Source organism: Amblyomma maculatum, chromosome 1, assembly GCF_055883805.1.
Source record: "Amblyomma maculatum isolate TAMU_Amacu chromosome 1, ASM5588380v1, whole genome shotgun sequence".
Classification (NCBI taxonomy): Eukaryota; Metazoa; Arthropoda; class Arachnida; order Ixodida; family Ixodidae; genus Amblyomma; species Amblyomma maculatum.
The window spans coordinates 401,163,222-401,176,131 of NC_139344.1; the positions used below are offsets into that span (position 1 = coordinate 401,163,222).

The 12,910-nt window shown below is 45.3% G+C and overlaps 1 long non-coding RNA gene across 2 annotated transcripts; it reads right to left on the reverse strand.

Moving 5' to 3' along the window:
* Positions 1-4,936: 4,936 nt before the first annotated feature.
* LOC146208699 (uncharacterized) lies at positions 4,937-12,498 on the reverse strand. 2 transcript variants are annotated; one of them, XR_014703398.1, is made up of 3 exons: positions 11,916-12,498; positions 9,891-10,040; positions 4,937-5,104 (listed from the first exon to the last, which is right to left on the reverse strand). It is a non-coding gene; the product is annotated as an uncharacterized LOC146208699 (long non-coding RNA). The 2 variants fall into 2 exon arrangements; XR_014703399.1 differs by lacking the exon at positions 4,937-5,104 and adding an exon at positions 9,267-9,637.
* Positions 12,499-12,910: the final 412 nt, after the last annotated feature.

The following is a 12,910-nucleotide window of genomic DNA, read 5'->3' on the forward strand; positions in this document are numbered from 1 at the left end:
GGTAATGATAACAGCCGGAGCGCCATGACGCAACACGATGTCGTGGACAAAAAACTCTGCGACTTCGGTGGCAGTTCCATTTGTGAGCGACGCGGTTTCAGCATATCGGGTCAAGTAGTCTGTCGCGACAACAATCCAACGCTTTCCATTAGTTGACTTCGGGAAAGGACCGAGAAGATCCATTCCCACTTGTTGGAATGGAGTTTGCGGTGGAGCGATCGGCTGAAGAAATCCAGCTGGTTTCACGGGTGGAGTCTTTCGGCGTTGACAGTCACGGCAGGTTTTAACGTAGGATCGTACTGAAGGTAATAATTTTGGCCAATAGTATTTCTCCCGAATTCTTGCAAGCGTACGACTAACTCCCAAGTGGCCGGCGGACGGTTCGTCGTGACAAGCGCTCAAGATGTCAGGCCGTAGGTGCGTAGGTACTACGAGTAGAAATGTCTCTCTTGATCTTTCAAAATTGCGCTTGTAGAGAACTCCACTTCGTAAAGCGTATGACTGCAAGCCACGACGAAAAACAAGCGGTACTCTACCACCGCGTCCTTCCAGATAATCAATGAGCGGCGCCAGCTCCGGGTCCTTGCGTTGAAGGTCAGCCATATGGGATTGAGTAATAGCCCCAATAAAGGGGAACTCGTCGGCGTTTTCTACTGCGGTGGAGTCCAATGGCGCGCGTGACAATCAATCCGCATCTTGGTGTTTATGTCCCGACTTATAGACAACAGTAACGTCATACTCTTGAAGACGGAGGCTCCAACGAGCTAAGCGTCCAGACGGGTCTTTAAGGCTTGCCAGCCAGCACAAGGAATGATGGTCGCTGACAATACGGAAGGGTCGTCCGTACAAATATGGTCGAAACTTGCTGATGGCCCAGATTACCGCAAGGCACTCCTTCTCCGTTGTCGAATAGTTCGCCTCTGATCGTGAGAGTGTTCGACTCGCGTAGGCGATAACCCGTTCTACTCCGCCTTGCCACTGAATGAGTACCGCGCCGAGGCCAACGTTGCTGGCATCAGTATGTACGTCTGTTGCGGCGTCTTCATCGAAATGGGCGAGTATTGGGGGTTTGTGTAGGCGGCTTCTAAGCTCCTGGAAGGCTTGCTCTTGATCGTCTCCCCACAGGAAGGGTATGTCATCTCTGGTTAGTGCTGTCAGTGGTTCAGCTATCTTAGAAAAATCTTGGACGAAGCGTCGATAGTACGAACAAAGACCTAGAAATCGTCGAAGTGCCTTTTTGTCGGTAGGACGTGGAAAATTTGACACTGCGGTAGTCTTCTCGGGATCAGGGAGAACACCCTGTGCACTGACAACATGGCCGAGGAAGCGTAGTTCTTTGAAAGCAAAGTGGCATTTCTCAGGCTTGATCGTTAGTTGCGCGCCTTTGAGTGCTTGAAGCACGATGCGCAACCTGTCCAAGTGTTGCTCGAAAGTAGGCGAGAAAATAACAACATCATCTAAGTACACCAAGCACGACTGCCACTTGAGACCTGATAAAAACCGTGTCCATCATACGTTGGAACGTGGCCGGTGCAGAGCAAAGACCAAACGGAAGCACCTTAAACTCGTATAGGCCGTCGGGCGTCACAAATGCAGTCTTCTCTCTGTCTCTCTGATCCACCTCGATTTGCCAGTATCCGCTTTTGAGGTCTAATGAGGAGAAGTACCTGGCGTCGCGTAGCCGGTCGAGGGCATCATCAATCCTGGGCAGCGGATAGACGTCCTTTTTAGTCACGTTATTTAACTTTCGGTAATCGACACAGAATCTCAAGGTGCCATCTTTCTTTTTGACAAGGACCACTGGCGATGCCCATGGGCTCGTCGAAGGCTGGATCACGTCGTCCGCAAGCATTTCATCCACTTGCATTTTAATGGCATCACGTTCCTTAGGAGAAACCCGGTACGGGCGCTGGCATACCGGTAACGTGGTCTCATCGGTGATGATGCGGTGCTTGGCGACAGGAGTACGACCGACCTTAGAGCCTGTGGCGAAGCAGTCTGCGAAATCGCTCAGAAGAGCCGAGAGAAGATTCCTCTGATCGGGCCTCAAGTCGGGGTTAATTTTAACGGTCTGCAGAGCATGACAAGGTGCGGCCTCCTCTTTAGGGTTCGCTCCGGTGGTGCATAAATGAGGCAAGGCAGTAACATCGTGAAGGACGGCAACAGCCGTGTCCTTGGCGAGATGCCGCATCTCCTTAGCAAAATTTGTCAGGAGGACAGTAGCACAACTGTTCTGGAGTTGTACGAGTCCTCGAGCAACGGCTAATTCCTTCTCGAGTAGTAGCGGAAGGTGCCCATCCGCGATGCCCTCGTAATCGTGGAATAAGTCATGCTTTACAAGAACCAACACACTAGAACGTGCCGGAACCCTCACGTCATCGTCGACTATACGCAAAACGTTCAGACCCGGATCTTCGTTTTCAATGCGCGCCACGGCTCGTTTCGTCGAAAAGGAAACACGCGCTTCTTTCAGGTCAATGACAGCGCCGTTGGTCTGCAGGAAGTCTAGACCAATGATCAAGTCTTTCGAACACTCAGGAAGCACGATAAATTCTCCGACATACACAAAACCACGGATTCCGACCCGCGCTGTGCACTTGCCTGCAGGTTCGATCAAGTGGCTTCCCGCCGTGCGAATTTTCGGGCCGGACCAATGTGTCAAAACTTTCTTCAATTCTCGGGCGAGACCGCGGCTCATTACTGAATAATCCGCACCAGTGTCGAGTAACGCGGTGACATCCACTCCATCAATCGTTACACATAAATCGGAGGTAGTATGCCGGATGCTGTCGCTACCTGACACAAGCGAAATCTCGTCGGGTCGGCCTGACGATGACGGAGGATCTTCACATTTCCCGACATCAGCGACCCTGCCTCCGAAGGCCGCTGGTATTAGTTTTCCCGGCTAGGGCTGGGAGAGGAGCGGCGTCGGGAAGAGTGGGGACTTGTCGAACGGTAGCTCGTCGGGGACGTAGACCGACGCTCTTGGTAACCGGACGTGACGGGATACTGTCGCGCTGCAAGGTCGCTTGCAATCTCAGTAGGCCGTTCGTCATACCGAGGGTGGAGTTCCTCCGAGGCGAAACCCCGCATGTTGACGCGGCGGTACGGGCATGCCCGGTAAAGGTGACTGGCTTCCCCGCAATGATAGCACAGGGGGCGACGGTCCCGGGGCCGCCATACTTGACGGGGTCGCTGGTACATTGGCGGAGGGGAGTACTGAGGCCCCATGCGGCTCCATGCGAGGCCCTCCATGCGAGGACCCTGCGGCTCCATTGCTGGAGCTGCGGCGTTGATACTATGGTCCGGCGGGGGAGCCCTACGTAAGACGGATGCGTAGGTGGGCCTCGCGTCGATCGTCTGGTGGGGAACGTGCTGCTGGGGAACGCGCTGCTGGGGAACGTCAGCAACTTGCTGAGCTGCCATACGCACCTCGTCCCGGACGACTTCAGCCAGTGAAGGAAAAGCTGTTGTGTTGCAAGGCATCCGGAGCGCTTGCAGTTCCTCCCGCACGACAGAACGGATGAGATTTCGTAAGCGTCCATGTCGCTGCCGATATGCACAGGAGGTGCGTCGGACCCAATGATGTTCACGTCACGGTTGTACTGACGGGCTCGGTGTTGCAGCGTTGTCTCCATGGTCGCTGCCTCGCTGAGAAACTCCGCCACAGTGCGCGGTGGACTGCGCACCAGTCCCGCGAAAAGTTCTTGTTTAACGCCCCGCATCAGGTGACGCAGTTTCTTATCTTCAGGCATTTGTGGGTCTGCACGCTTGAAAAGGCGTGTCATGTCCTCAAAGAACATACGCACGCTCTCGTTCGGGCGCTGATTGCGCGAGTGTAGCGCAGCTTCTGCTCGCTCCCGGCGGTCGGCGCTAGGAAAGGTGGCTTTGAAATCACGACAGAAGGCTGCCCAGGATGGGAAGGCAGCCTCATGGTTTTCAAACCATGTCCGTGCAGACTCTTCAAGAGCGAAGTACACGTTGTGGAGCTTGCGCTCATCAGTCCACCCGTTGTAACGAGCAACTCGCTCGTAGTTCTCAAGCCAGTCCTCGGCGTCCTCGAACACGTCACCATGAAAGGAGGGGGGTGTTCGCGGCTGATGACACAGGATGTGGGTGGGAAGCCTGCTCTCAGATGTCATTCCCAAGCAGCACACCAGCATTGGTCCAACAATGGTTCATCACTGGAAAAGAATGGCATCAATATTGGACTGATATTGGCATTTGGGCATTTTACTACATTCTCCATTCTTGGCCCATCTTTCGTTCCAAGATTGGCCCAGTGTTCAACCAAGCTGGAGCCACCAATGTAGGCACAATATTAGACTTTCCATTCATGCACCATGATTCTTGCCAATACTGTCCAGCTTTATACCATCATTGTATTACCAATATTTGTTTAATACCAGCTATTCCATTGATGGCCCATTGTCAATGCCAATATCATACCAATGGTTAGCCATTGCAGGTGCACTGGCTACTCCATTCATGCCGCATATTGTCGATACCAATATTAATCCAATGGTTTATGGTACACCGGCTACTCCATTCATGTGCCATTGATGATGTCAAGATTACACATTTTGTGGCACTGCCTGTGCAGGCCATAAAATGCAGCCTTTTTCATTCTAGCCATATTCGTGACAGCACATCGAACTTGCTGGGACAATAATGGCCTTTCAAATAGGAGTGGCCATATAAATTCAAATTGTTGCTCATGAGCAACCAGTAGATATTCACAAAACAAGGGCATGGTTCACAAAAAGATAATATTTATTGCAATTGTTACTATAGACGGCAGTTGTTACTAGCCAGCGCTGAGGGCACACACAGCAGCAGTTAGCGGGGCAGTGGCAGGGTTGGTCAGGGCAGGGCGGGCTCTCGGGAAGTGGAAGGGGCCAGGGAGCTGGAGGGCACACTCATAAGCGTAGTGAGGGGGCTGACCATGCAATTGCATTCACAGGTGGCATGCCTGGTTCGCCAGGGGAGGTTTCAGCATAACGCCTTTTTCTTCCACCCCCCCTGTCACAGGAACCAGGCAGCCACCTGCGAATAAATGCGTGTGCCTCCAAATCGTCCACCCCAACTTTTTCGCAAATGGCACCTGCACAATAACAATGAGGAAACAAAATTTACAACACTATTACGAGGAATATAAAATCGCGCGCATTATTTTAGGAAGATGTAGAAAATTCCAGGATTCATGTACCGAAATTTATGGTCAATGAGAAACACTATACTGATGAGTTCCAGACTAGTTTCAGCTGCCTTGGGTTTATTAGGATGAAAGACGCATATACATTGCATAGCATGTGCCCTGTTGCATTTTGATCGCCTCCACAGCAATACGGCTGAGACAGCCAGTGTTTCATCCCACACTAGGAATTAGTGCTTGATTATCGGCTGTCTCCGCATATGACTGGCGCGCTAGTTTTTTGCCGCTCCTACGCTTTCTGCGATGTGCAAACAGTTTATACTAATAATCGTTACCAAGAGAATGTTCGGCGACCATTTTCATTTTTTTTTAAATGGCTAGATATAATATACACGAGCGATCTAAGCCCACGACTGCTGCACTGGCCGCTGGTTAGCTGATATACGCTTTTGACTGGTTTTGTGGGTAGTTCACTTAAACGGGAGCTCACTTAAACGGGTAGCTCACAGGTGCATCATTTTTACACATATACTGCGCTTGTCCAAGCAAATTTGATCCAAGGGATAAAAAAAAAATTTCGGAGCCAGGCAAAGGAAACCAGATATATATTGCTGGAAGCTACCTTGAGCGCCACAGAAAAGGTTTTGTTTGGAATCCTTATTGACATTATTTACCTAAATTACTGATTAATGACTTACACGATAAATGGTGTTGCTACTTTGAAGAGTACCGGCACAATCCACGTTTGATTATTTGTGATAAAGAACCCTCACATCTGCATTATGAACGCCAGATACAATAGGAAACCACGAAAATACAGAAATCTGATTCCCGGACAATACAATTGAGGACTTGGCTTGGCTCGACAGCCCTGTGTAGCGTTAGACCTACAAGTTGCCTATGGTTTCTTCGTCCGCGCCAGCACATCGTCCAACAAGACTGTATTTGTATTTTACAGCTGAAAAATACTGTTAAACTCATTTATATCCTTACCGCTTTGTAGTCATTATCCGCATTGCAAAGTTCGGCGCGCTCATTGTAACTCGAGCCTTCATGTGCGCCAAAGGGCCGACGCGAAGCAACCATCGCCAGCATATCACCCTTACTCATGCATGGGGCTAGCAATCTTAGCGGCAGGTTGTTTTGTCCGCTCAAAATCATGTTGTGAGCAGCACAGTTGAGGTGCGCGAATGGGCTGGTAACGGTTTCGGTATCTACATAACCCGGAATTTATCTACAGCTGGAAAAAAAGGTACACATGAGGTTTCTAACCGCAAATATTGAAACAGGGGTTTCCGAACGTGCTCACCGACTCTAAGTCCTATTTATTGTCTAAAGTGAATATTTAGTACTTTAAGCGAATAACCTCACTTCCCCACGTACAAAATAAAAATTTTCTGCGCTGTCCTAAGTGGCTGCCAGCAATGCACCACCGGTTTCCATCGTCTGTTTCTAATGGTTTATTTATAACCCTTGGCTCAAGCTATGGGGCGCAGCAGGTGTAATGTAGCTTGAATAAAACCTGCAAGAGATCATATATATGGGTAGGTTTGTAAGGTTTACAGATTTCACTTACAAATTCTACAGGAATCGCGTCACTGCGGCCTTTCTTTAAAATTGACACGTAATAGCGCTATATTCGTGGCTAAAATAAAGTAATCAACGCATTAATTCAGCTTAGCAAATGCAGCTGTAACAGAAAGTGAGGGCTGGCTACACCTAAGGTGTGCCTAGCTTTCTAATTTTCTTAGATGGCCCAACCGTTCGAAATATGGAATATTAAAAAAAGCCCTTGATATTGGCTTTCTCACAGCGTATTATGGGTGCCTTAGATAAGAAACATAATCGAGGTCCCATGGCCATCTTTCGTTTCCAATGAAATTCTTATATGTGGTGGGCAAGTATCTAGGCACAAAAGAATTAACCTTAGTTTTTCAAGATACGCGTAGTTTCCTCGAAAAAAAAAAAACAATTGTATGGTATATCTCTAGAGGTAGAAAACGCTGTTTTTGCCATTTCAAAATGTTGCAAGTTTGGATGCCATGATTTTGTCATCTGCTCTTTTTTACTCACTAAATATATGCAGGTTTTATATTTACAAACACTATTAGAAACCTATTTTGTTTTTGCAGTTGTGTTATTAAAAAATCACAAACTTTGCTTCAGGAGCGATATGCTGCAAAAATAATATTCATTTTTAACCTTATGTACTGGCATATGATGCATTAGGTTGGTTGCACTAAATATGTTTTCACTTCCTGACGCATGTTCTTAATTCCAGGCAGTATCTGGAGCTCCAGACCACTAGGTGTGTTCTCCACAACGCATCAAAATTGCTCAGAATTCGAAAACGGCAGTAAAGGGCAAATTTGCTGCAATTAAAAAAAGATCATCTTCGATTTTCATTCAAATCCCTCTCAAAAATCTTCAGTACCTCAAAAATATCACGGACTAAAAAGTGTTGCGTTATACTGTTTAAAAATGTAACATTAAATATTAAACCGAGTGCTTGTGTTGATAATGGCCAAACTCAGCCTGCATTCTTGCAAGATCCAATAATATCTTGGCACAGAAACTATTTTTCTACATTATCTAGGTTCCATTCTTTATTTCTGAAAAAATTTGAAGCTCTAGATTTGTGTGTGTATCTGCATATTATTTTGAAATTGGACAAAAGTAAGAAAATGGTAAAGTAAGGAAAACTGATTAGAATTGAAGAAACGGCCGCAACATCAAATTTTATCAAAATCTGTGGAAAAAATGCAAAGTACTTTCTTAATTTGAGTCAGTAAATATATTGAATTCTGCAAAATGTAATATTAGAAATATAAAAATGCTTGTTTTTGTTCTATAGATGTGCTTATATGGCTCCCCCTTATGGAATAGGCATCAAAACTTCAATTTAGTATTTGCTTAATTTAGTTACATTTTACCTTAAGTAAAATTTAAAACATTGTCAGCGCTTAACACCGTTTTTCTGCTTCTGGGACAAATACTTAATATAGCTTAAAATGGTATTAATTCACTATAGCATTCAGTATAGTATTCAATCTAGGTTATTAATATATTATTCCATTTGTCAGCTTTGACCACCACTAACAATACTATATTTTTGAAGATGATTTTGCAATGTGTAATTTTTATAATTACAATCTTAAGCAAATCGCTTTCCAGCATGATACTTTTGGTGGCGTTACAGAGAACACACATAGCAGCTTAGAGCTCCAAATTCTGCCTTAAATTAACAATATGACCTGCGTAATAAACACAGAATATTTTAGTGCAAACAACGCAATGCGTCACGCCAGTATGTAAGGTTGAACATTAACATTTTTGTAGCGCGTTGTTCTTGAAGCAAAGTTTGCGATTTTTTACTAAATCAACTGCATCAATGAAACACACTTTTAATACTTCTTTTACAAGTAAACGTTACCCAAATGCGGTGAGTAAAAAACAGTGGATGACAAAATTTTACGCAACCAGCCGGCCTCCAAACGTGCAACTTTTTGAAACGACAAAAACGGCATTTTCCAGCTTTAGTGATAGGCGTTTTTTTTTATTTTTTCGAGATTACTACGCTGCATCTGGCAAACCTAAGGGTCATTCCTTTGTGTCGAGACATTAGCCCACGACATATGAAAATTTAATTAAAAAAATGGTCATGGCACCACGATTACTGTTCCTGTCCGAAGACATCCATATTTGTTTTCATTTCGTCTCTTCAACAGGCTGGTTTAGCCAATGCGGTGAATAAAAATATCATCGCATATATTAAAGATTTTCGCGCTATATGTTATACCTAAAGCTACCTATATTGTCACAACTGTCATACATTATTTGTAGCTGAAACATCACAAAAGGGCTTCGATTGCAAATTGTTCGCTAGTTAAATAGACGTACGAGATGACACACGTATACTTTGTAGAATACAATTTAGGAAAGAGCAGATACAAACTACAGGCGAATAATGCTATGATATGGAGCATATGTATTACTCCGGTTAACAGTAAAAAAATCAACTTTAACATATTAATATATTCGACAAACTATTGCATGCTCACATAGAAACACAATTAATGAGCTCATCCACGCATCTAATGTCTATGGGCATTAGACGTGTGGATGACTTCGTTTTATTCCAATTCGTGCGTCACTCAAAATAATTGAACGAGAAAAAAGTTAATGTCTACACAATTTTCAGTGAGTATACCACAAATTATACTAAGGTGCTTCATATATGTCACATCACCTAGCAAGTGAAATGGGATAACAGAAGTAATCAGACTCTAACCCTGATCAGCATTTCGCTTTTGCGCCATCTTTGTAAGTTTTTAGGCAGGCTTTTCCACTGATTATCCTCTTCTTTATACCCCTGCCACCCACAGGACACAAATCTTCTGGGGGTACCGAACTGTTGGTTTTCGCACCAGTGATACAACTTAATCGATCCATTTATACGTAGAAAACACTCTCGATGCGCACCTAAAAAAAATGAAAGCATGTATGTGTAGGCGAAATCATTCACCGGCGATTTAATAATATGATTTGAACAATAATATCAAAGGATCACACTCGAAGTAACAAAAAAGTGGTGGAGAGATAGGAATTGAAGCAATGAAAGGCGGTTGCTTTCTGCAAAAAGCCAATAGCAAGAGGTCCACCGTCTATAAGAATAGGCAATAAAAATAAGGCATATTTAAAGGTGCATGCAACAGTTACAGTGATGCAGTGCTACCTTTTTTTAGGCAGGCTTTTCCGCTGATTTTCTTCTTCTTTATTGCCCTTCCAACCACAGGACACATATCTTCTGGGGGTTGTCGGTTTTCGCACCAGTGATACAACTCAATCGATCCACTTCTACGTAGAAAACGCTCCCGATGCGCATCTAAAAAAATGAAAGCATGTATGTGCAGGCTAAATCATTCACACATGATAAAACAATATGATTTGAACAATGAAATCAAATGATCGCACCCAGAGCAACAAGAAAGTGGTGGAGAGATAGAAATTGAAGCAATGAAAGACGGTTGCTTACTGAACAAAGCCTATAGTAAGAGGTCCTGAGTCTATAAGAATAGGCAATAAATTAAGGCACGTTTATAGGTGCATGCAGCAGTTAAAGTGATGCAGTGTTACCTTTCTGTTTCACTGCAGTGATTGGTATAAATATTACAGCAATTGCTAGGCATCTCAGGTAACCCCATTGAAAACTTCATCCAAAGTACCGAGGAGCAGTGGCGTGTTATTTGCAACTGTTAACGGAAAGACAGGCTGTCCTATGAGTGCATGCGCATTTCCTCCTTTTTGTATACTTGAATAAAAGCGACTGAACAGTGAGTGTTGTAAGAGGTGCAGCGTCCCTAGGAATGGGGAACAAAATTAAGTTTTAGTAAACAGAGGTACAAAAAGAAGCAAATATGCCTGCAATAATAGCATGATGGCCTACCTTTTGATCAACAGCTGTAAACAACCTGTCACTGCCAGTCGGTTCTTTAGATAGGCTTATCAATGCCAGAGCTTAAACCTAAGAGCAATATGAGTAATGTTTATTGCGGTCACGGCCGTAAACAATTCTAGCAGAACACTCCATTACTGTAACTATTCAACCGTCCATTTATACATATCGTTCATTAAAGAACCATGCACATCATATTAAGTTGCTCTTTTCTACTCCCAAATGATTTCCTATAGAATTAGAATACGTGGATCGCTGCTTCGGTTTCAACATTCTTGCACGATGGCTATGGCGTGCACTTCATGCGTACGGTACGGCACGTGAGGTACAAAGAGCTGTAATTGCCGAACAGGCGGACCTGACGTCCTGTCCCATTTCGCCTGAAAGTGCGCGCCGTCATCGAGCGCTTCGCGAGCAATATTTCGGACGATATGGTTGCCTCATACCGGCCGTCAATGTTTTGTACATTGTGTCCCGCGTGCACGTTGTTTACTTTGCAGTGACAGGGACGCAGTGCACACATGGCTGATGTGCCTTTTTGCTTGTATTGTTATTTTCCCCCGCCCTCGAAGCGCGTCTGCGAAATCGCTCTCCTATTGTCGCCGCTTTCTGATAACGCCCTCACCTGAAGGCACATGCTCAGAAGGGGGGCGTCGATTAAGAAAATTTTGAAAAGGGGCTCACTTGCGCTGTTCACGGCTTTCAATTCCTCAATATGATTTTAACCATTATAAAAGTGGAGGTTCATTATGACTTAATTATAGCCTAGTTATCAAGCGGCATCACGCACATGTCTGCCCCACTGTAAAATTCGCTTGCACAGACGGCACGAACAGTTTTCAAAACTTCGTCTGTACATCTGAAAACAAAAAACTGCCCTTAACTCTTAACAAAATCCAAAAACTGTGTGAACATGGCTTCCTGCGCGCAGAAGAGAGGCTGTCCAAAATATATGTACAAAGCCGGGCGCATAGTATCTGGTTACTATTTGATTGCGGCGCGCTGCACAGTAAAAAAAACTGCGCAAATGGCTGCCTGCAGTGTTCTCTCACGTGTTAGTGGCATACACACCTGTTACGCACGGCTCCTCTATTTTCGGCGCAAATGCTATTCATATCGCAGCCAGCAAATAAGTTCACGCACTTATTGCTTGCATGCAACCCGGACGAAAATTCGCTTAGTTCTTGAAGTCATGCTTCGCGCAGTTGTTTCGAGGATAATAAGGAAAGAGAACATTTCGGACTGGTAGGAGATTATATAGAACCAATTATGAAGCAATGGCATGCAGCAAAGATATATACTCACGGTCTAAGATGACGGCGTTCACTGAGTCTGATAATGCCGATGGTATCCCGCCGTTGCTGTAATCCGTACTCCGGCGACATTTCACAGCTCAGCTATTCACTGATATGTAGCAAGCACCAACCGGGGCACATGGACATGTATAGGCGCAAGAGAAAATTATGCACAGCACAATGAAAAAGAAAATTAATGAGGGAAGAAATTAAAGAAAGGTTTAAGAAGCTGTCACAAGTCTTGTAGCGTCTCCAACAAGCTCTGAAATGAACGCTTCGGGAGGAGGCCGCACAGCAGCGCAGCTGGGGATGCTGTCTGTTGTGTCTTGCACGTAGACGCGTAGGCGAGGGGGAACAACGACCCGCTCAACCAGCGCGTGATTCCCGCCGCGGTGTTGTGTTCGCAAGGGCTGCGCGTGGGAACGAAGGACCAACGACCCTCTCAACATTCCATTCGTCCTTTACCCAGCCCTCTTCTGCTTGCACCGGCCAGCCGTGACTTCGGACCGTGCCGATGAGCGGCCGCCAGCGCGCACCGCTCGAGTCGAGTTCTAATAAATAGTTTTGTTTTGTGTGTTCGCAAACGCATTGTTTCTTCAAGCCAACCACGGACAAACATTTTCTAAAAAAATAGAAAGCCTCCCCATGTACCATCCACATTCTTGAGTAAATCCATACAGCTGGTGCATCGACAAATGCGCGCGTCCCCTCCCTTTCGCCACCTATGATCGAACAAAGGATGGTCGTTCGACCTTTTATATTAACTTCAAAATATTATATACTGTTGCGTGATGACTGATTAATAATGTCAAAGAGGTGGAGTTCCGAGCTTCTCTTCTATTCTGGCCAACTTTGGTTATAGATTATACAAATTATGCTCAAGTTAGCTAGCTGAAAATTATCCGACTAAATATATACATGTTTTTATTTGTATTCAGTTAATGTTCGCTTTTCGGGTATGAGTAGATGTTTTTATAAAAATTCTAAACACCGGCCCAGGAAACG